The sequence below is a fragment of the Chlorocebus sabaeus genome, chromosome 20 (assembly GCF_047675955.1).
Source record: "Chlorocebus sabaeus isolate Y175 chromosome 20, mChlSab1.0.hap1, whole genome shotgun sequence".
In the NCBI taxonomy this organism is placed as follows: Eukaryota; Metazoa; Chordata; class Mammalia; order Primates; family Cercopithecidae; genus Chlorocebus; species Chlorocebus sabaeus.
In genome coordinates, this window is record NC_132923.1 from 4,162,257 (window position 1) to 4,183,683 (window position 21,427).

At 38.9% G+C, this 21,427-nt stretch overlaps 1 protein-coding gene across 4 annotated transcripts in view; it reads left to right on the plus strand.

Annotated features, from left to right (window-relative positions):
- AIM2 (absent in melanoma 2) overlaps positions 1–21,427 on the plus strand; it is a 137,589-nt gene that overhangs the window by 59,380 nt on the left and 56,782 nt on the right. For 2 of the 4 annotated variants that reach the window (XR_012089911.1, XR_005240275.2), the window contains exons 2-3: positions 5,443–5,504; positions 6,643–6,781. The gene's annotated coding sequence lies outside the window, so the exon portion shown is untranslated. The remainder of the gene's footprint in view (positions 1–5,442; positions 5,505–6,642; positions 6,782–21,427) is intronic. The other 2 variants (XR_012089912.1, XR_012089913.1) reach the window with 1 other exon arrangement.

The window sequence follows — 21,427 nt, forward strand, 5'->3', positions numbered from 1 at the left end:
GTCAAGGTGTCAGCAGATTTTCACTCCTCTGAACAGGTTTCTCATCTTGGGGCTGCTTACTTCCAAACTCTGCCTCTGCCTTTACCTGGCCATCTTTTCTGTGTCTCAGATCTCTCGCTGCATTTCTCTGTAAGAATGCCTGCCAGTGGATTCCAGGCCCACCCTAAATCAACAATGATCTCATCTCAAGATCCTTACATTAATTACATCTGCAAGATGCTTTCTACAAATGAGGTCACATTGACAGGTTTTAAATGTTAAAACCTGGGCATGTCTTTTTGGGGTCCACTCTTCAGCCCACTGCAGTTAGGAGATTGGATGAGTTTCTGACAAGTGGACTCGATAATCTCTATGAGGTAAGAATGTGGGTAATTTGCTGAGAATGCGCCCCAATGTAGAGAGATCAAACATATAAGGGCAGTGAAGAAATCCTGAAGTATCATTATTGAAATCTGAAGCGTGAGCTAACTAGAAAATGTAGTTTGTGGAGCAGTGTGGAGAACCAGATGAAGTTTATTATCATGAATTTGTAGTTGTGTGATTTTCTCTAGCAGTGATTAGCAGCCCAGGTGCAAACACTGCGGAAGCTGAGAGTTCAAGTGTCTAGAGCCTGGGAAGAGGGGGTGTGGGAGAGAAGGAGGGACAAAGGCAGAGGGGGTTAGGATACTGGCAAGTGGCTTTCAATGGAAGGCCACAGAGGTGAAGTTAGGTGGGCATGAAATTGAAGTCGGACAGAGGACTATTGGGTCGGTCAAAAGCAGTCAAAAGAGTGGGAGTAATTGAGTGAACTCGCTGTAACGATACTAGGCCATTCTCCAAGTATAGAATATTTAATTTTATTGCTTTAAACACAAAAAATAACCTGGATTAGTGGTTTCAGTAAAGACAAAAAGAAGTTTAATGGAGATAGAAAACTCAAAGAAAAGAGAAGACAGGATTCTGGACAGGCCACTCATGTAGACCCAGAGTCATGCGGAAAAATGGCAGAGCTCGGGGTGACTGTGTGTGTGTGTGTGTGTGTGTGTGTGTGTGTAGCCTTGGCACATAAGATGACAATTTATAACAAAGTCATTATTTTATTGTGGGTTCATGATACATTTTTTATTATCACACTCCTATCACCATATCTGGCCACTATTTTATACTAGGCACTGTGCTGAGAGATGGCGAGGTTGCAATAAACAAGACATACAAAGTCCTGACTCTCCAGAGGCGTGTGTTCTAGTAGGAGAGACTGACAAAAACAAAAGAAACAGAAACAAGTAAACAAAGTTGTTGCGGTTTGTAATGAGTTTGTTATGAAGGGAACAGATAAGAGACTGCAGCAGAGACTGATGGGCAGACTAACTTTGGTTAAGATGAAAAAGAAGCCACTTTCAGTTGGTGACATGAGAAGTAGGGAGATGAATACTCCAGGCAAAGGGCTGCTACAACAAAGTGCTACAGACCTGGTGGTTTATAAACAACAGTAATTTATTTCTCACAGTTCTGGAGTCTATGAGAAATCCAGCCTTGGGAAGTCCAAGGTCAAGGCAGATACAGTGTGTGGTGAGGGCCCACTTGCTGACTCGTAGATGGCTGTGTCCTCATGTGGTGGAAACAAGAAACAAACTTCCTTGTCCCTCTTTCATAAGAGCACTTATGAAATCCCATTAGGGATCCCATTAAGGATCCCAACAGGGAATGGTTTTGCTGTGTCATAGATTACCATTTCTGATCAGCTTCACCAAGGTATTCTTTCTTGCATCCCAAAGTGATACTATCCATTTTAGATTGTATTTTCATTACTGATGATACCAGAGACTTTGCCTCCCAATGGCTCCACCCCATTGCTTTGAGGTTAGGATTTCAACATAGGAATTTTGGGGGGACACAGACATTCAGACCATACCACTAGTCAGGGCTGACACTGATCTGTTACTTGACTCAAGATAGTGTGGAGTGAGAGCAGAGGTGACCCTAGGGGCCCCATGCACATTTGGGTTACATTAATTTTTTTGTTGTGAAATAAATTATACATACCCTAGGGTATATGGAATGTATATGAACCATTTAGAAAGTATAATTATAATAATAAAATAAGCACTCAGAATACTACCGGTCAGCTTAAAATGAGAACATCACCAGTTCTTTGAAGACTCTCGGGTGAACCTCATCAATTGCATTCTTTCTCAGTCCCTAGGGATGGGTAACCAGTCATCCCCTGTCTTGTTTATAGTTTTATTTCACATATAGCTATCCCCAAATAATATATTACTTTGTTTTGCTTTTTAAACTTTATATAAGTGGAAACATATTCTTATATGAGTTGTTTTTGGCCCCTTTACCATTGTGTTTTGAGGTTTATCCATGTTCTTAAATATACAAGTTTATTTTCATTAATGTATAATGCTCCATGGTGTGAGTATAACACAATTTATTAATGCATTCTGACTTTGATGGACATACAGGTTTTTTCCCCAGGTTTTTTGTCTATTATAAACAATGCTGTTGGAATAATTTCATATCTCCTAGAGCAAGCAATTTCAGATTATACATGTGGGAATTGGATTGCTGAGTCATAGTTTATATTCCTCTTCAGTTTCACCAGGGTATGCTTTCTTGCTTTCCAAAGTAATTCTATCAATTTTAGGTTACATGTTTATAACTGATAACACCAGAGACTTTGCAAACTGGAGGAAGAGATATTACCTGGTAGCTACCTATAGCAGTGGCCACAGTGCAGGAAATGGGTGGAGACTCCCAGGCCAGTGGCAGTTTAGTCTTGACATTTTCCTCTTTGTTTCCTTTCTTCCTTCCCTGACTCCCATTCTCAGAAAGGAAATAGCTCTCATCACACAAATGTGTTCTGAAGGCTTTTGAAAAGCTGAGAATGTCAGAAAACAAGAGATTCAAGTTAGAGGCTGAAATGAAAGAACATTCCTTTGCACACAGTTTTCGAGGGTCTAGAATGGCCATCAAGCAATAGATTGGAGTAGGCTGACTTGCAAATGTTTTGCTCAGAATTCCTGGCCCTAGAATGGAAGTGTTTTTTGTAGCCATGAATTCTTATAGTCACAGTAGGACTGACTGTAAGAACTGCATGCTTTCTAATCTCTTGTCCACAAAGGTCATGGGAATCTGGATGTAACCCTACCTGAAATTCTGGTGCCTTGACACACAGGCCAACCTTACCCTGCATTTCCTGGAGTAAGCACTTTCTACTTACACACCTTCCTCTCTCTGTCCTCTTTTCTCTAAAGGGTCAGCCATGAACCATTCACATTAGAAAAACAGCTTCTAATCCTCACAAAATCCATGAAAAGTAGATATTGTTCCCACATTAGAAATGGGGAAACTAAGGCTCAGAGAAGTGAGTAACTTGTGCAAAATTTCATAGCTTCTAAGAAGCAGATTTGACAGTCAAAGCCACATCTGTCTAAATTCATCTGTTCTCTTTCTCTCTCTGGCTTTCCCTGGCCCTCTAATTCTTTGTATTGTCATTTATAACCATGTGGCTCTTAACAAGTGACTTACCCTGTCTCAGCTTTAGATTAAAATATAACAGTTGACATAGGCTCAATAAATGTTTATTAAAAAATGAAAATCACTATATGGACTTACATTCTAGCAGGGAGCAATGTTGTGGGCCTGCAAGGGTCGTTCCCTTGATGGTATTACTGTTTTTATATTTATCTCCTAAATCTAAGCTCACAGCCTCTGGCTAAGCATGTGAATTTAGCTTGTTCTACAGCTGATATGTGCCTACTATTAGGTAGGTCTTTGCTATAAAGCATGTTCCAGTGTATTGTTGCTTATCTGTTATTTTACTTTCATACTGTTTTGCCGACTGGGAGCATATTTCCTCTCATAATGGTCACGATTTTTAGTGGAGGCTTTCCCAGAATATGCTGTTACCAGCTCACAACATACTCTGGCTCTGATACTTGTCTCAGAGAAGCAGTCAGGCTTGGCAGCACAACCAGCACGCCAATAGCCTGTTCCCTGGGGACACCGCTATCGCTGCCTCCCAGACACTTTACCTCTCCAGTTGCACCTCAGCTCTGCTAACAGGGGAGTCAAAAGCAGAGAGGGGGCATCAATCGATTGTAGGAAAAATAACAAAATCAGTTTCTAGCTTGATGTGGTTTGGAAAGATCTGTTGCCGCCACCTAAGATGCACCTGGAAGATAAATTATTCAGACTTTTCTCCTGCATAACCTTCTTGCTGCCTCCTATGTCATTACCATCTCACCTGCTTTCCTCCTGCTCCCCTGGGCTGGGGAGAGAAGTGTGCGGTGGTTCTCCAATGGACCTCTGAAACATTGGGAAGGTCAAGGCTGTGATCTCAGGGGTTGTTCTCTGTAACCAAAAATACGTTACTTTCAAAACAGAAACTTGAAATAAAAGATTTTTAACTCTTCTAATAATTGTCATGCCACATGAAGAAAAATATTAGAAGCCTTGTGTTTCAGTTCCTGTTTGCATCTGGCTGCCCTATAACACTGTGTCCTCTACTTTAGTAAATAAACTGGGGAGAGCATTCCAAAGAATAGTAAAGATTACAAAGGATGGGAATAGGTGAGAGGCCAGAGGTTTTACATAGTCTAGAACAGGGGCTAGGACACTTTTTCCATAAGGGACCAGAGAGCAATATTTTAGGTGTTCTGGGTCTTTTCGTCTCTGTCGAATATTACTATTTGTTTTTATTTACAATTCTTTGAGAATGTAAAAAGTGGTTTCAGCTTGGAGTCCATATCAAACTGCATTGCAGGCTGAATTTTGCTTGTAGTCTGCCAAGCAAACTCTAGAAGCTTTTTACTATGACAAAATATCATTTTTTAAAAAGAGAGATGTAATATGCTAAGTTTTGAGAGGAAGCAATGAGCAGAAATATTAGGAACACGCATTAATAATTAGGTAAGAATTTCTAGAAGACAGAAATGAAAGGGAGGACAGAGATTATGAGGGAGTAATTGAAAGGAGTTAGGGGTGTGAGAAAGAGACAGATATGGAATGAGAATGGAACAGTGTCTTGAGCAAAATAGAGAATCTGGGAAAATGGAGTAAATGAGGTAGATTTTCTCCTTAACATACTTAGTGGCAAATATACCCCAGCCCTGCTGTGTAATAGAGTGAATTTGCATGGGTATTTGAGAAAAAAATCTACTCGTATCTTATTTATAACTACAGTCTTCTTTTGACTTTACATGGCAGGTCGTAGGCCTTTACTTGCTTTCCTGCTACCTTCCAACACTGTGGTTTAGCACTTGTTCAGTTAGCTGTTGTGATTTAAAAAGAATGGAAAGTGTGAAACACCGCTTGTTGCAGGTTGGCGAGGATTGGTGGGTGGGTGGAAAGGATGTACAGCAATAAATCTGGGCAGCTTTCTGTGGATTGTGAAGCAAATGCACTAATATCAGCCATCTAACTTTTGCCAAACTATGAATCTTTTTTTCCCAGATACTTAACTATCAGAAAACATTTCCAGATGAAGAAAGAAGAACATCTGAACACAGACTGAGGTAATAGAGAAAACAAGGAAATGAATCTCAGATATACGACGAAGTTGGAAAAGAGAATGACAGGATACTTTGAGCTTGAAGTAATTTGAAAGATAGAGACTTCTAAATACCTTAGAACTATTGGATATCACGAGAAAGGGCCAACTTCCCTCAGAATTATGACAAAGCGCCGAATTACGAGTCAAGGTCTCTTGGCTTCAGCCTTTAGCCTACTCCTTTGTGGTCTTGTGACTTTAGGAAAGCAATTTAGATTATCCAAGTCTCAGTTTTCTCATCAGGGAAATGCAGAGAGTATTTTTTTTATAATGGAGTTTTTAGTCGTGTGTAAATATTAAAGGGCTTGTCAGCTATAAATAACTCTGATAATGACAGAGATTTTATTAGTTTTAGTGTTTCATTTGTGAGTTGACTTTACTCCTGCATAATAGGAGCCTTGAGTGACCTGAGGGGTTTCCAAAAGATTCTCTGGCTGTCATATTTCTCCTGAATTAGACCATGATGAAATGAATAAATCATTTTCATGGAGACCAAAGTTTTGATAGCCTCAGCTTAATTGATTTAGGAACATTAAGATGCAAATGTTATCAAAGACAGGGCTCAACACAACTGTGGACATCTAAACTCTTGACTAACCAGTCACCTAGCAATGTCTGGAGAGAATGGGTCAGAATTGCCACTAAATAGGGTGGCCCAAAGAACTTGGGGTCACCATGAAAATAGTAAATGCCTATCAAGAGAACACCTGAGAGGAGCAAGGCATAAAGAAGTGAGGAAAGGCCTTCTGCAGGTGACTTCACAATTTTGTCTCAGGCTGGTTTGTTCTGCCGAGAACTGAGGACTTTGGTGGATGGCAGCCTTTGATCTTTGTTCCTTTGCATTCCTTCTCAGTGCCATTGTTTTTCTGAACAAATGGCTCCTAGGACTGTGTCCCGAGTAATCCTCCTAGAGCAATTGTGGTCTGGAGAGCTAACTGTACACCAGCAAGTCATGCTTCCCATGCAGGGGCCACTGCTTTCAGACTTACTTGCTTCTAGTTGGGAATGGAAGCCAATGGCATGGGCATGGCTGTGACGCATCTTTTATAGGCCGGGGTGGTTAAAAAGCAGATGCTCTTTCTCCGCTCTCTTTTTCTTGTCAGCTTACTGGATATTGATGCCAGTGGCAATATTGGCAAACAAATCTTGAAGATAGATGGCCAGAGAAATGATGGAAACTGTGTCTGAGTCACTACTTGGAAGAGAGCCACCAAACCAGGAGCACTTACATCCGACTGGAATGTGAGCAAAACATTCTTTTTTTAGTGTTAAGCCACTGGGATTTTTGGTTGATATAGCAACTAGTGTCACTGAGATTAATGCAACTACTGATATTACTAAACTTTCTCCTGAGATGACTCTGTGTTCTGCAAATTGAGATATCCTGGCCTTTTTTCTTGATTTGTACCCTTTACTCTTTACCTTCTTTCACCAGATTCTTTCTGCTTTCTCTACAATCATATCTTCAAATGAATAATGAAATCAACAAAGAGCAAGAGAACAGAGGAGTAATGATTATTTCATTAATTTATTTTATTTTTCTGTTTGATTTGAGTGCATGGGAATAACCAAGAAGCTGGGTAGAAATCAAGGACAGATGTTTGGGGGCTTAAACTCCTGTGCTGGAAGTGGAAAAAGGTATAAACAGTAAAGGCTTTAAGTTTCAGTGACATGATTTTAAATTGAGAGCCAAGAGAAAGGATACTTTCTCACCACATTGCATCCATAGGATCAGTTTCTTGTTTATTTCTGACTTTCCAATTGGCAGAGTGCCCTTGAAATGTCAGCTTTTCATTGGAGTGGAGCACCCTGCAGTCATTACCTGATCTATAACATTGGCACAGGACGCTCTGAGAGCGGTTTTTATCCGAAACTAAGCTGTGTGCTGGGAGCCTAGGAAGCCTAGGTATAGATACTTAGATAGGAGAGAAAACTGAGAGTGCAGGTGTTGAAGGAGATCAAAATTACACACACAAAATAAGTAAAGAAAGAACCAAAAATTTAGGAAAAAAATGCTTACAAAAGCACATCAAACTGGTCTCTGAGATCTTATAATTTTCCCATTTATACTTTTATATAAATTGTGTTCACAGATACACTCATAATATGATCAAGTAGTGTTTGTACCTAAAACGATTGTCACAGTGTGTTATTTGAGCAGTAGTATTGGGTAAGATGATGGCTTCTAAATAAAAATTACTCTACAGTTACCTAGGGATTAAGTGGCTTAAATGGAATTGAAAACATGGTTTTTGAGGGCTCCCTCAATGCTTCCCATCGCCAGTTTATGCAGGCAATAGAGAACTCATTTGTCTTGAATAATTCTTTAGCTTTCCACAGCTGAATATCTTGCTCTTGGGGAAAGATCTTGCTATGATGTGCTGGATTCTGGCTGAGAATCTCTGGGTTTGAATCTTGGCTCTGCCACTTACAATCTTTAGGAGGTTGGTTAAGTTAAATATTTCTCTCTACCTCAGTTTCTTCACTGGTAAAATAGGAACAATCATAGGACTTACCGCATACATTTATCAAAGGGATTAAATGACCTAATAGAAGTAAATTATTGCAAGAGTAATTGCTAAATAAGAATCAGTTGTTGCTAGTGTTGTTTGTCTGTTGTGGGGTAAATGCATTTCCTTCTGTTTGAGCTTCTATTTGACTGGAACACAGTTGATCATGCCTTCTGACTCCTTCAGCCTTCTCTAGAATGTATTTACAGTGCTGGATGTCCATAACCAGCCTTTCCTTCTAACAGTCACAGCTGGGCTCTAGCCTTTTCTGTGGAGCTGTAATTCCTTCTCCTTCTCCATTTCTCCATTGATTTTTATCTTCCTTGCAATTGAGTGCTTTCCCCTCAATGGCAGTTTTACACATGCTAATCCAATCTCCTAGATCTGGTTCAAGGGTTATAATGATGAAGGATTTTCATCAATTGGAATAAGAATACTTAGTGCTTAACATTTTTGACAGCCAGCTCTGTGGCCTGAGAGGACAGTTTAGGAGCAAAAACAGAACAATAGCTGTGATAATGACACAGGCAATCACAGAAGGGCAAGAGAACAAGCTGCCCTAGGATGCTTGTGTAAGAAAAATTGCACGTCTTGTCTTCCTAATTAAAAGCTAAAAAATTGACTGAATTGCATATCTAATACATAACATGACTGTACAATAAAAGGAATTATATTCAGTGGACCTTTTACTATACAACTTTTGGTGGCACAATTTTTCAGGATGAAAAGTACTCAAGGAAATCTTAAACTTAACCCAATAGTTTTAATTCTTGATATTATAATTTTGAAATTATTTTATGTATGTTCTAGAATAAAGCAAATAAATAAAGAGGTTAATAACATCAGGATCCAGTGTTTCCAATGTGTGAGAAAAGAGAAACAAATACAGAAACAAAGAAATTAGGAGGGGGAATAACTCTATAAAATCAAATCTAAGTTGTAAATATTAGTATGAACATAAGATTATGTATAACGTAATGCTACACATAATCTATATGTTTATTATGTATTATATGCAATATAATCTGTATAATATATCTCTAATTTATCTGCATATATTCTATAAGTCTCTCTCTCTCTGTATGTGTGAGTATGCACGTGTGGAGAAAAAGAAAGAGAGAGGGATAGGGAAACAGAGAAAGACAGAGTGGAACACACACACATACACACGCACACACACACATAGGGTGGGGGAGAGAATGAAAATAAATGCTTTATCCACTCTGTCCAATGAAAGAACTTAGAAACCATTATGATCCAGTAGTATTGAGCACACCTGACATTCAGGTATTGTTTTCTAAAATACCATTCTCTCTAAAAAGAACTAGGGCTCCTTGTAGAACTGGCTGATTCTAGGTTTCAGACAGGGAATATTTACAGTGATTTTAAGATCTCTTATTGTATCAGGGAGTTTCTAGAGAACAATTGGGGTCTTGACAAAAGGATACAGCTTGAAGGGGCTGTCACTGACTGAGTTTGGGACAATATGAGCATCAAAAAAATAATGTTTGTGATTGATCATATTAATAAAAATGTCCAAGTCCAAAATGACATTCAAAAAAAGGAAAAAGGGAAAGATAAAATATAAGATTATTTGCCACAGTAGAGGTTATCAGTACACCAACTCCTTACTCTGAAAATTAGTAATTAAAAGGAAATAATTAAGCTCCTCCCTGTTTGTATTTGTCAGGATAGCTAGGTTATGCTGCAGTAACAAACAACCTCAAAATCTCAGTGGCTCAAAACCGAAGTGTATTTTTCACTTTCACTGAGTGTCTCTCCTGGGGTTACAAGCGTTCTGATTCATGTCATCCTCACTTAGGGAGGCGTCTCATGCTTTTACTCTTTAGCACTCAAACCATCCAGTTAAAGAGAAGCAGATCCTCAGGAGCCATTGCTTCTTTATTTGGAGTTCTGGTGTGAGAGATACGTAATGCCAAACGAGGGACTGGAGCAAAGCACACCAGAGCCACAGCTGGGCCTCAGCCAAATCACAGAGCTGTGAGCAAGAAATCTGTGTCATTATATGCAACTAAGATTCTGGATTGTTTGTTACCGATGCAAAAACTGATTAATACACCCGTTATGTATGCAGAAGGGGGGAAAAAAACCCAAACACCAGAATATCGGTGAACAGCCCAAATAACAACTGTATTGCGTTTTAAAGGACGAGGTCTGTGAGCATTGCAGAAGATTCTCAGCAAATAAATGTAGAAGGAATAATACCAGTACAAGTCACCATTTTGATATCCTGAAATAGTTGGTTCAGGAAAGAATTATCAATGAATTTTGGAACCGTTAGGTAAAAACTTTTTAGGAAATAGAATATTTGGATGAGGCCTAATTACCACCCTACATATATTTGCTCTTTATAATGGGTGAAGTACCCTTTAAAATAAAACTGTCATCATGAAACTACGCCTCACTGATAGTGGACAGCTTGACATTGTGTGCCTCCTGAGGTAATGCATTATGAAGTAACAGCACCGCCTTTGAAGCACCCTTAGCTCAGATGTTTTATCTGTGTGTGATCAAGACGTTTGTTCAGATTCCCAATACATAAGGAGTACAGGAGACACAGGTATGTGTTAAACAATGCTATGAGATACAACAAATCAGGAATGTGGTAATTTTATAAAGCTGTTGTTTGAGACTCTTTAACATGCCCATGTCATGGGGATACAAAAGCACAGTCTGTGCTTTGTTTTATTCTGGTTTAAAATTAGCAAAAGATGTAAAACAACTAAATGCAGTGCGTAAGCCTTGATTGGATTCTAGTTTGAAAAAACTAACTACAGATGTGTTTCTTGTTCATTTTGGGAAATTTGAGTATGGCCTGGATGTTGGGGGATATCAGGTATTTTTGATAATGCTTCTGGGTATGATAAAGGTATTGAGGCTGTATAAGAGATTTTTCTTAGTTTAGGAGATGTATGCGATGTAGTTAGTGGTTAAATATCATGATATCTAACCTGGTTTCACATGCTTCATTAATCAATTTATACAGGGACACAAACATACATATAATTTTGCAGTTAAGGCAAAATGTTAACATTTATTGCACCTAAGTGATGGGTATATAATTTATCTTATTCTGTCAGATTTAAATTTGAATTTATTTTTAATAAAGCAGGAAACAAAATGAAACGACACTGCATGGGGAAGGGTGTGTGTGTGTGTGTGTGTGTGTGTGTGTGTGTGTGTGAAATTCAAAGCTGTGCCTAAAATGTCATCCTGATCTAGAAGTCTAGTGAGGTAAACATGGCCTCACCTGTTTTCCTTTTCTTTTGTATTTTTAACCATTTTATCTTAAATGCTCTGAGCCTGAATGATTGCTCTTGAACTTCTATGTCCTTCATATTTTTTCCTTGTCCAAAGAATAATTCACTAATTTAGGAGAAAGAGTCAATAATTATACTTTACTTGACGCAGAGCCTCCTGGAAAAACCATATGTTACTGGATAGCCTGGTGCTTCTCTGTTTTATAGAAAAATCTTGGATACAAAATTTATTTGTTATACTTGATATATTATTATTTTTCCTATCTTCCCACCTGTTCTGCCCTGTCACGGGAAGTGTTTTTCTTCCTTAAGGTTAATTTTACCTTTTCTCCAGAGCACATGTTTTCTTAATACCTCTAGAATCCTAATCTGATCTTTTTTTAGCCTCATTCTTTGTGAACTTTTTGTTGACTCTTGGCCTTCAGCCTCTCTCTCTGTCTGTCTTTCTCCTGCGCACACAAATGCACCTGTCTCCTCCGTTTTTAAAATAACTTTTTTCTGCTACTACACAGCCTTGCAAGATGTTTTGCCTTATCTCTGTTCTTCCCTTGACAGCTAAATTTCTGCTAACTACAGTCTATACAAGCTATTGCCATTTTCTGGCCACTTACTCATTTTTCTCATTCATTTCTGAAACAACTCTCACTAAAATCACACAAAAAATAACTTGATAGTCAAATCCAATTTTTTTTTCTTCCGTACTCAGGTATCTTTCTTTTTCTGCAACTTAAAAAAAAAAATTCAGTACCTTTTCCTTCTTGATTTTTCTCCCTGTAGCATTCAGGGGACCTTAATACAATTTCAGAAGAATTCTAATGCCAAGTGACTTTACTTTACTTTTTTTTTTTTTTTTTTGACAGGGTCTCCCTGTGTCACCCAGGCTGTAGTGCAGTAGCACGATCTTGGCTCTTTGAAACCTCCACCTCCTGGGTTCAAGTGATTCTTGTGCCTCAGCCTTCTGAGTAGCTAAGATTACAAGCATATGCCATCATGCCTGTCTAATTTTTTTTTGTAGAGACAGGGTTTGCCGTGGTGGCCAGGCTGGTCTCAAACTCCTGGCCTCAAGTGATTCGCCTTGGCTTCCCAAAGTGTTGGGATTACAGGCGTGAGCCACCATGCCCGTTCCCAAGTGACTTTAGAAGACTGGAGGTACACTGGCGTTTTCCAAGCAGGACTGGTCACTTTATTGGACCCTTTCCCACTAAACCCAAGGCCACAGTTGTTCTAATTAGCTCAAGCTGCTGCCTTCTCCCAGGCTCAGTTTTCCTCTTCCATTTGAAACCCTTTGTGCTCGTGTGTTTTCCCCTTATTTCCATTCTGTTGGCTTAATACCTCATGACTCCTCAGCATAGTCCCTCATACTGACCATCTGTTTGGGGTGTTTCCTTTGCTTTGACTTGAGTTCTTTCCATTACACTGTCTTTTGTCCACTACTCTAAGCTGTGAACTCCCTTGAAATCTGGGACACAAAGGAAGAGCTCTTTGCTTTCATTTCTCTACACGTACAATAATCTTTGGCTGAACTCTCAAGCTAATAGGAGAAAAACTGTTCAGGCTAGTCAGAAAAAGGAAACAGAAAGCTAAGAATTTTAATGGGAGGAGCCTTAAAATCCTGTAACACTTGTGCCTTCTCTTTCCCAGGGATTAGCACACAGTTAAACAGTAAGAGCTAGTCAAGTTTCTAAGTGAAAATAGCTAGTAGCACTTCTTCCTGGCTAACTTTCAAAACTTCTTATCATGTCCCACCATTATTCAGTAAAGAACTCTATCATCCTGGCTAACTCGGTGAAACCCCGCCTCTGCTAAAAAAAAAAAAAAAAAAACAAAACTAGCCGGGCGAGGTGGCGGGCGCCTGTAGTCCCAGCTACTCGGGAGGCTGAGGCAGGAGAATGGCGTAAACCTGGGAGGCGGAGCTTGGAGTGAGCTGAGATCCGGCCACTGCACTCCAGTCTGGGCGACAGAGCGAGACTCTGTCTCAAAAAAAAAAAAAAAAAAAAGAACTCTATCTGATACATGTTCCTACCCTATCAAAATACATGGTCATCCCTGAAGCTCTGACTTAAGGACTAGGCTGCTGTGGAAGGAGATTCCAGTGAGGTAAGTCCTGTGGGAAGTTTTCCAGAAAAAGGTCCGAGAACCAGTTTCTAATCAGAAAATTAGGAGGAAATAGTAGTTATGGGTTTCTGTGATGGAAACAAGGGCTGGTATTGACTATATTCCAGAAAAGAAAAAGCTGTAGGTAGTCTGATTTTAAACCCTCAGTTAACTGAAAGTATAGAAGTCATCTTTTATTTCACTACAACTGAGACCTTAACAAAAGAAAGTAAATTTGGCTGCATCAGGAATTAAAATATATTGTTGAAGGGGTTGACCCAGATGAAGTCTAAAAGGAATTATAACTTTCTGGGTGTGTTGGTTTCCAGGTATCTTAATTGACATAAATTTATATTTAGAAGAGGTCTTTAGATTTCTGGCTGAAGGAGAGAGAAATGTAGGGCCTGGGGACGAGTTCCTAAATAAAAGATAACAATGATACAACAAAATGCCTATCATGTAATATTAGGTTTGGGCCGGGCACAGTGGCTCACACCTGTAATCCCAGCAATTTAGGAGGCCGAGGTGGGTGGATCATGAGGTAAGGAGATCGAGACCATCCTGGTTAACACGGTGAAACCCCATCTTTACTAAAAATACAAAAAATTAGCCAGGTGTGGTGGTGGGCACCTGTAGTCCCAGCTACTTGGGAGGCTGAGGCAGGAGAATGGCGTGAACCCGGGAGGCAGAGCTTGCAGTGAGCTGAGATCGCGCCACTGCACTCCAGCCTGGGCGGCAGAGTGAGACTCCATCTCAAAAACATATATATACACACACACACACACACACACACACACACACATACACACACATATGTATACATACATACATATATATACACATGTATATACACATATATATATTAGGTTTGAAACATCAGAGTATAGAACTGTATTCTGAAAATACTATTCTTACAGTTAAAAATATCTAGTAGATAAACTCTCATTCCATAAACTCCATATTTAAGAAATGTGACTTTGAACATTTTTATGTTACGTATTTTAACTTCTATTTCCTGTAGTCCATTAGGTGTCAGAAAATTTATTTCTTTTCATTTAAGATTGGACCCCACTTTTCCCATAGCCATGGCTAAATTCCTAGGGTATAGGGAACAAATTAGATTCATATGATAATTATTCTTTGAAATTTATTGTGACATCTTTTATAGACCTGTTGAGTATATAATAAATATTTATAAGTATTCCATCAGATCAAAGTTGTTAATTGTATTCTTCGACTCCTATATTTTTGCCTTTTTGGCTACTTGAATTATAACGTATTGAAATAAGAGTGTTGTAGTCCCCCACTCTCATGGTGGATTTGTCCATTTATTCCTTGAGGTCTCTCAATTTTTGTTTGTATCTGTTAAGTCTATTTAATGAGGTGCATGCAAGTTTAGAATTGTTATATTGCTTTGGTGACTAATATTTAATCATTGCATAGAAATGCTGTCTTTAATGAAGCTATTTGTCTTAAAGTCTTCTTTGATTATTATTAATATAGCTATACTAGCTGTGTTTTGTTTAGTATTTGGCTGATGTATCTTTTCTCATTCCTTTGTTTTCAGTCCTTCAGTATTTTCATGCTTTAGGAATGTCTTTTGTAAATAGCGTAGGAACTGGAGTGTGTCTTATTCCAGTCTTGACATTGTGTTTTAACTGGCAAGTTTAATTTATACATATCAGGGTAATTGATATATTTAGATTTGGTGTTACCATCTTGTTTGTTTATTTATTTATTTATTTTTATTTTTTGAGTCAGAGTCTCGCTCTGTCGCCCAGGCTGGAGTGCAGTAGGGCAATCTTGGCTCACTGCACCCTCCGCCTCCTAGGTTCAAGTGCTTCTTGAGCCTCAAACTCCCAAGTGGCTGGGTTTACAGGTGCCCACCAGCATGCCTGGCTAATACATATATAAATATAAATATAAATATAAATATAAATAAATAAATATATATATATATATATATATATATGTATTTTTAGAGGCAGAGTTTCAACATATTGGCCAGGCCTCAAACTCCTGGCCTCAAGCGATCCACCTGCCTCGGCCTTGGCCTCCCAAAGTGAGGCACTGCACCTGGCCCCATCTTACTTATTTTATATTATCCTTCTTTTTCTATGTTTGCTTTCATCTAAAAAAAATCTTTTTTTAAGGCCAATCTTTATATATACTTTCTTTGATTTTTGTTTCATAAGTCCTGTCATAAACTCTGTGGGGACAAGTCATTTTCTTAAAGTACAAGTAAATTGCTTCCAGATGTAGTTTTTTCGTGTCACTGTTCAGGAGCAAGTTCTCTTTCTCTCTTGTTAATTGAGGTGAAACCCACGCAATATAAAAGTAACCATTTTAAAGTGAGCAATTCTGTGGCATTTAGTACATTCACAATGTTGTGCAACCACCACCTAACTAGTTTTAAGTAACAACAACGTCTATTTTGCTTTCCTTTGTAATGCTTTTTAATAAACCCTATGCCAGGTTATATTAGCCTTCTTGAACAAGGCTATACATACCCAGAACCTTCCAAAGAAGATGTGGACTGTCCTTGGCCTAATTCCTATTCACTTTGCTATTAGAATAACTGTTGGTCTAATTTGAGGTCAAAAAACAGATTTCTTTACCCAATCCTATCTGTTCTTGCTGTGGTTGTTTTTGTGAGCTGGTATTTAACTAGGGCGGTTTTGTCTAATGAAGATGATTCTTATTCTACTTACTGTTTGTTGTAGATGCTAAATACTAAATTAGAAGAAAGCCATCCCCAATAAGCATTGTTATTAGAGCTCTACCTGCCTTTACCCTCACCTATAGCACATTAGTGCAAGTATGTAAATTCCCTAAATGGTAAATGGAATGTGATGTTGCAAGGGTCCCATACTCTCACCCTACCCCAAACCCTTCTCTGATGTGCTCTAGACATTCTAACTTCTGAACCTGTGTACAAAAGAGAGGACTGTGAACAGATGATACTTTAGCCACTAAAAAAATTAATATGTGTGCAGTGAAGGGTTTGATCTCAGTTGTCTGCTTAGTGCAGATACCATTTCTGTAATCTAGAGGGGCAGGAAATAGAGAAGGAACACACATTTTTCTAACTGATTTTAGTCAAGCAGACTTTGGGTAGCATGGTTTATTAAAGGTACTGATTGTTCTTATCAAGTCATTTCCATCAGCTTCTCACACTCTGGCAATACGTTGGCTGATGGTCTAAGATTTTTTTTCTTTGAAATCTGCTTAATTTTTTTAATGGCATTTTGAGATCCATAGACCGTAGTATACCAATGGCACAGCTAGAGGGTCTAAAGGAAATAGAGTTTGGGCCTCTTGTACCTAGTGGTGCTTTTAATATAAAAAATCAGTCTGACTATGGTCAGATAACCTGCACACCCAAAAGTTTGATGATAGCACAGATATTTTTTCTCAAAATGAGATGCCATAGGGTGGCTCCTAAGGGAGGTTTTATGTGGACCATGGTCTTGGTCTTCTTTGAGAATAATAGTCTCCAATCTAATCTGGGTTGCTGTGAATGCAATTAATTCATTCCTTTTTAAGGCCGAGTAGTATTCCATTGTGTATATATACTACAGTTTCTTCATCCACTCATTGGTTGATGGGCATTTGGGTTGGTTCCACGTTTTTGCAATTGCAAATTGTGCTGCTATAAACATGCATGTGCAAGTATCTTTTTCATGTAATGACTTCTTTTCTTCTGGGTAGATACCCAGTAGTGGGATTGCTGGATCAAATGGTAGTTTTACTTTTAGTTCTTTAAGGAATCTCCATGCTGTTTTCCATAGTGGTTGTTCTAGTTTACATTCCCACCAGCAGTGTAGAAGTGTTCCCTGTTCACTGCTTCCATGCCAACGTCTACTTTTTTTTTTTTTTTTTTTTTGATTATGGCCATTCTTTCAGGAGTAAGGTGATATCACACTGTGGTTTTGATTTGCATTTCCCTGATCATTAGTGATGTTGAGCGTTTTTTCATGTTTGTTGGCCATTTGTATATTTTCTTTTGAGAGTTGTCGATTCATATCCTTATCCCACTTTTTGATGGAATTTTTTTTTCTTGTTGATTTGTTTGAGTTGATTGTAGATTCTGGATATTAGTACTTTGTCGGTTGTATAGATTGTGAAGATTATTTTCCCACTCTGTGGGTTGTCTATTTACTCTGCTGACTGTTCCTTTTGCTGTGCAAAAGTCCTTTAGTTTAATTAAATCCCACCTATTGATCTTTGTTTTTTATTGCATTTGCTTTTGGGTTCTTAATCATGAAATTCTTGCCTAAGGCAATGTCTAGAAGGGTTTTTTCCAATGTTATCTTCTAGAATTTTTATAGTTTCAGGTCTTAGATTTCAGTCCTTAATCCATCTTGAGTTGATTTTTGTATAAGGTGAGAGATGAGGATCCAGTTTCATTGTTCCTGCATGTAGCTAGCCAATTAGCCCAGTACCATTTGTTGAATAGGGTGTCTTTTCCCCACTTTATGTTTTTGTTTGCTTTGTTGAAGATCAGTTGACTGTAAGTATTTGGGTTTATTTCTGGGTTCTCTATTCTGTTCCATTGGTCTATGTGCCTATTTTTATACCAGTAGAGTATGCTGTACTGGTGTGCTGTTTTGGTGACTATGGCCTTATAGTATAGTTTGAAATCAGATAACATGATGCCTTCAGATTTGTTCTTTTTGCTTAGTCTTGCTTAGGCTATGTGAGCTATTTTTTGGTCCCATATGAATTTTAGAATTGTTTTTTCTAATTCTGTGAAGGATGGTGGTGGTATCTTGATGGGAATTGCATTGAATTTGTCGATTGCTTTTGGCAGTATGGTCATTTTCATAATATTAATTCTACCCATCCCTGAGCATGGAATGTGTTTCCATTTGTGTGTGTCATCTGTGGTTTCTTTCAGCAGTGTTTTGTAGTTTTCCTTGTAGAGGTCTTTCACCTCCTTGGTTAGGTATATTCCCAAGTATTTTATTTTATTTTATTTTATTTTGCAGCTATTGTAAAGGGGGTTGCATTTTTGATTTGATTCTCAGCTTGGTCGCTGTTGATATATAGAAAAGCTACTGATTTGTGTGCATTAATTTTGTATCCAGAAACTTTGCTGAATTATTTCATCAGTTCTAGGAGCTTTCTGGAGGAGTCTTTAGGGTTTTCTAGTTAAATTTTGATATTACCACAAACAGCAACTGTTTGACTTCCTGTTTTCTGATTTGGATGCTCTTTATTTCTTTTTCTTGTCTGATTGCTCTGGCTAGGACTTCCAGTACTGTGTTGAAGAGGGGTGGTGAAAGTGGGCATCCTTGTCTTGTTCCAGTTCTCAGAGGGAATACTTTCAACTTTTCCCCATTCAGTATTGTGTTGGCTGTAGATTTGTCATAGATGGCTTTTATTATTTTGAGGTATGTCCATTGTAGGCCAATTTTGCTAAGTTTTAATTATAAAGGGATGCCGGATTTTGTTGAATGCTTTTTCTGCATCTATTGAGATGATCATGTGATTTTTGTTTTTGATCACATTTCTTGACTTGCATATGATAAACCATCCCTCCATCCTGGTGTGAAACCCACTTGATCATGGTGGGCTACTTTTTTGATATGTTGTTGGATTTGGTTAGCTAGTATTCTGTTAAGGATTTTAGGATCTGTGTTCATTGGGGATATTAGGCCTGTAGTTTTCTTTTTTTGTTGTGTCCTTTCCTGGTTTTGGCATTAGAGTGATACTGGCTTCATAGAATGAATTAGGGAGGGTTCCCTCTTTCTCTGTAATGTGGAATAGTGTCAGTAGGATTGGTCCCAAATCTTCTTTGAATGTCTGGTAGAATTTTGCTGTGAATCTGTCTGGTCCTGAACTTTTTTCATTGGTAATTTTTAAATTACCACTTCAATCTCGCTGGTTGTTATTGGTCTGTTCAGGGTATCTAATTGTTCCTGATTTAAGCTAGGAGAGTTACATCTTTCCAGGAATTTATCCATCTCTTCTAGGCTTTCTAGTTTATACACATAAAGGTGTTCATAGTAGCCTTGAATGATCTTTCATATTTCTGTGGTATCAGTTGTAATATCTCCCATTTCATTTCTTTTTGAGCTTATTTGGATTTTCTTCTTTTCTTGGTTAATCTTGCTAATGGTCTATCAATTTTATTTATCTTTTCAAAGAACCAGCTTTTTGTTTCATTTATATTTCATATTTTTTTGTTTCAATTCCATTTAGTCATGGGTGTGCTCCTGTCCTAGAGTTTTCACAAGAGTTTTTTCCTCTTTCTGCAACATTCTTCCCCAGGTGGCTGCATAATCAACTCCTTCAGGTCTTTGCTTAAATGGTACCTTCTCAAGGAGACATAGCTGACTACCCAATTGAAATCACATCATCCACTCCCCTTGCAGTCCTGCTCCATTTTTCTTATTCTGCTTTAGTAATTCTTATTTCAGTAACATGCTATATCACACACACACGCGCGCGCGCACACACACACACACACACACGTACATCTGTTGATTTAAAGAGTAAAAGAATAAATGAAAATCTACCTAAACTGTGGCTCATTTCCTCAAAGACTTATCAGGTCACTGCAAGCTCTAAAGAGACAAGATGTTAATAGATGATGGCGAGTTACTAGTTTATCCCTAAATTGGATGTCTCTTGCATTTTTGTTTCCCAAATGATTATTGGAACTTTCTACAGCATAGGATTTGACTACTTTGCCACAGACCAGTTTAGAGAAAGTTTGGAAGACTGGCAAGTCTTCATGATCTCTGGAAATAATCTTATAGAAACATCTATATGTTTTGTCCAGGAAGAAAGCTAACCCTGCAGTAATCATTCTAAAAGTAAAAGGTATTGGCATTGGCACAGTACTATGTAGTTTACAGAGCTCTCTCTACCCTGCCATCTTATTTAATCCTCATAATAGCATTTCCTATTATCTCTACTTAATTGATGAGGAAACAGAGTCCAGAAAAACTAAGGACTTTCTGAAAGGTATAAGGCTAGTTGTGGCAGAGAGCCTTCACACTTGTGATTCAGTGCCACATTTTTACTAATATCACTTTCTAAATTTTATCAGGACAACTTTTCATTAGTTGTGCCTTTTGGCATTTTGTGGGAAAGTATGCAGGAGAGAGAGAATGTTCTGATCCACAGCCTGTGAGGGGATGTCAGTGGTGTCCTAGTGTGCAGCTGCATGCCCTGGGAGCAAGGCCTCAGGCATTTTCCACCCAGATCTGAATGGATATTTTCTACAAGGCTTTCAGAAGAAAGAGAAAAATTTTTTCTTTCTCACATTTCACAGTCCTTTTCTGGTTTCTTGCTGTTCCCACAAACTTGATAGCTATAAGCATAATAATAGGTAACATATATTGAGCACACCATGTGACATGAACTATTCATGAATTACACACTTACATGTGATAGCAGTGGCAGCCTGTCTAGAGCAGCCACTGTGAAGATGCTGGCTATTGTGGGGGATGCATGGCTGGACCTGTGCGCTCCACAGAGCCTGTGGGAGCCAGGAACAGGTGGGAGCCCTGCCTGCCTCTGAGTTGGTAGAGTGGAAGACCTGTGCTCCCTGGGCATGGCTGCAGCCACCCAGCTGCAGCTCTGGACCCAGCATTGCTGTGCTTTTGGGGGTTTGGAAGCCTCCCCTTCCCCTGCAGTCTCAGAAGTGCCTGCTCTCACTCCCTGGCCTCTCCCTGCACCTAGCACCTGCTCCAATGTGGAACAAAGTTGTAGCTGAGCCCAGGCACTGTCGTGACCTTGCCATGAACAGCCTGGGTGCTTGTGGACAACATGATTGATGGAGACAGAAGGAAGACAGGCTCCCAGTCAGAAAGGGGTAGGTCCCCAGTGAAGCCCCACCTTCAAACCAAGGATGCCCCAAAGTATGGGGGCCAGGCTGTCAGTCTTGGGTGGAGTCTGCAGCCTGGAGTGAGAAATTATGGTGTTTTTTCCAGGCCCACCTATGACCACCCATGGACCAATAGCCACACACTTTCTCTCTTCTGGGCACA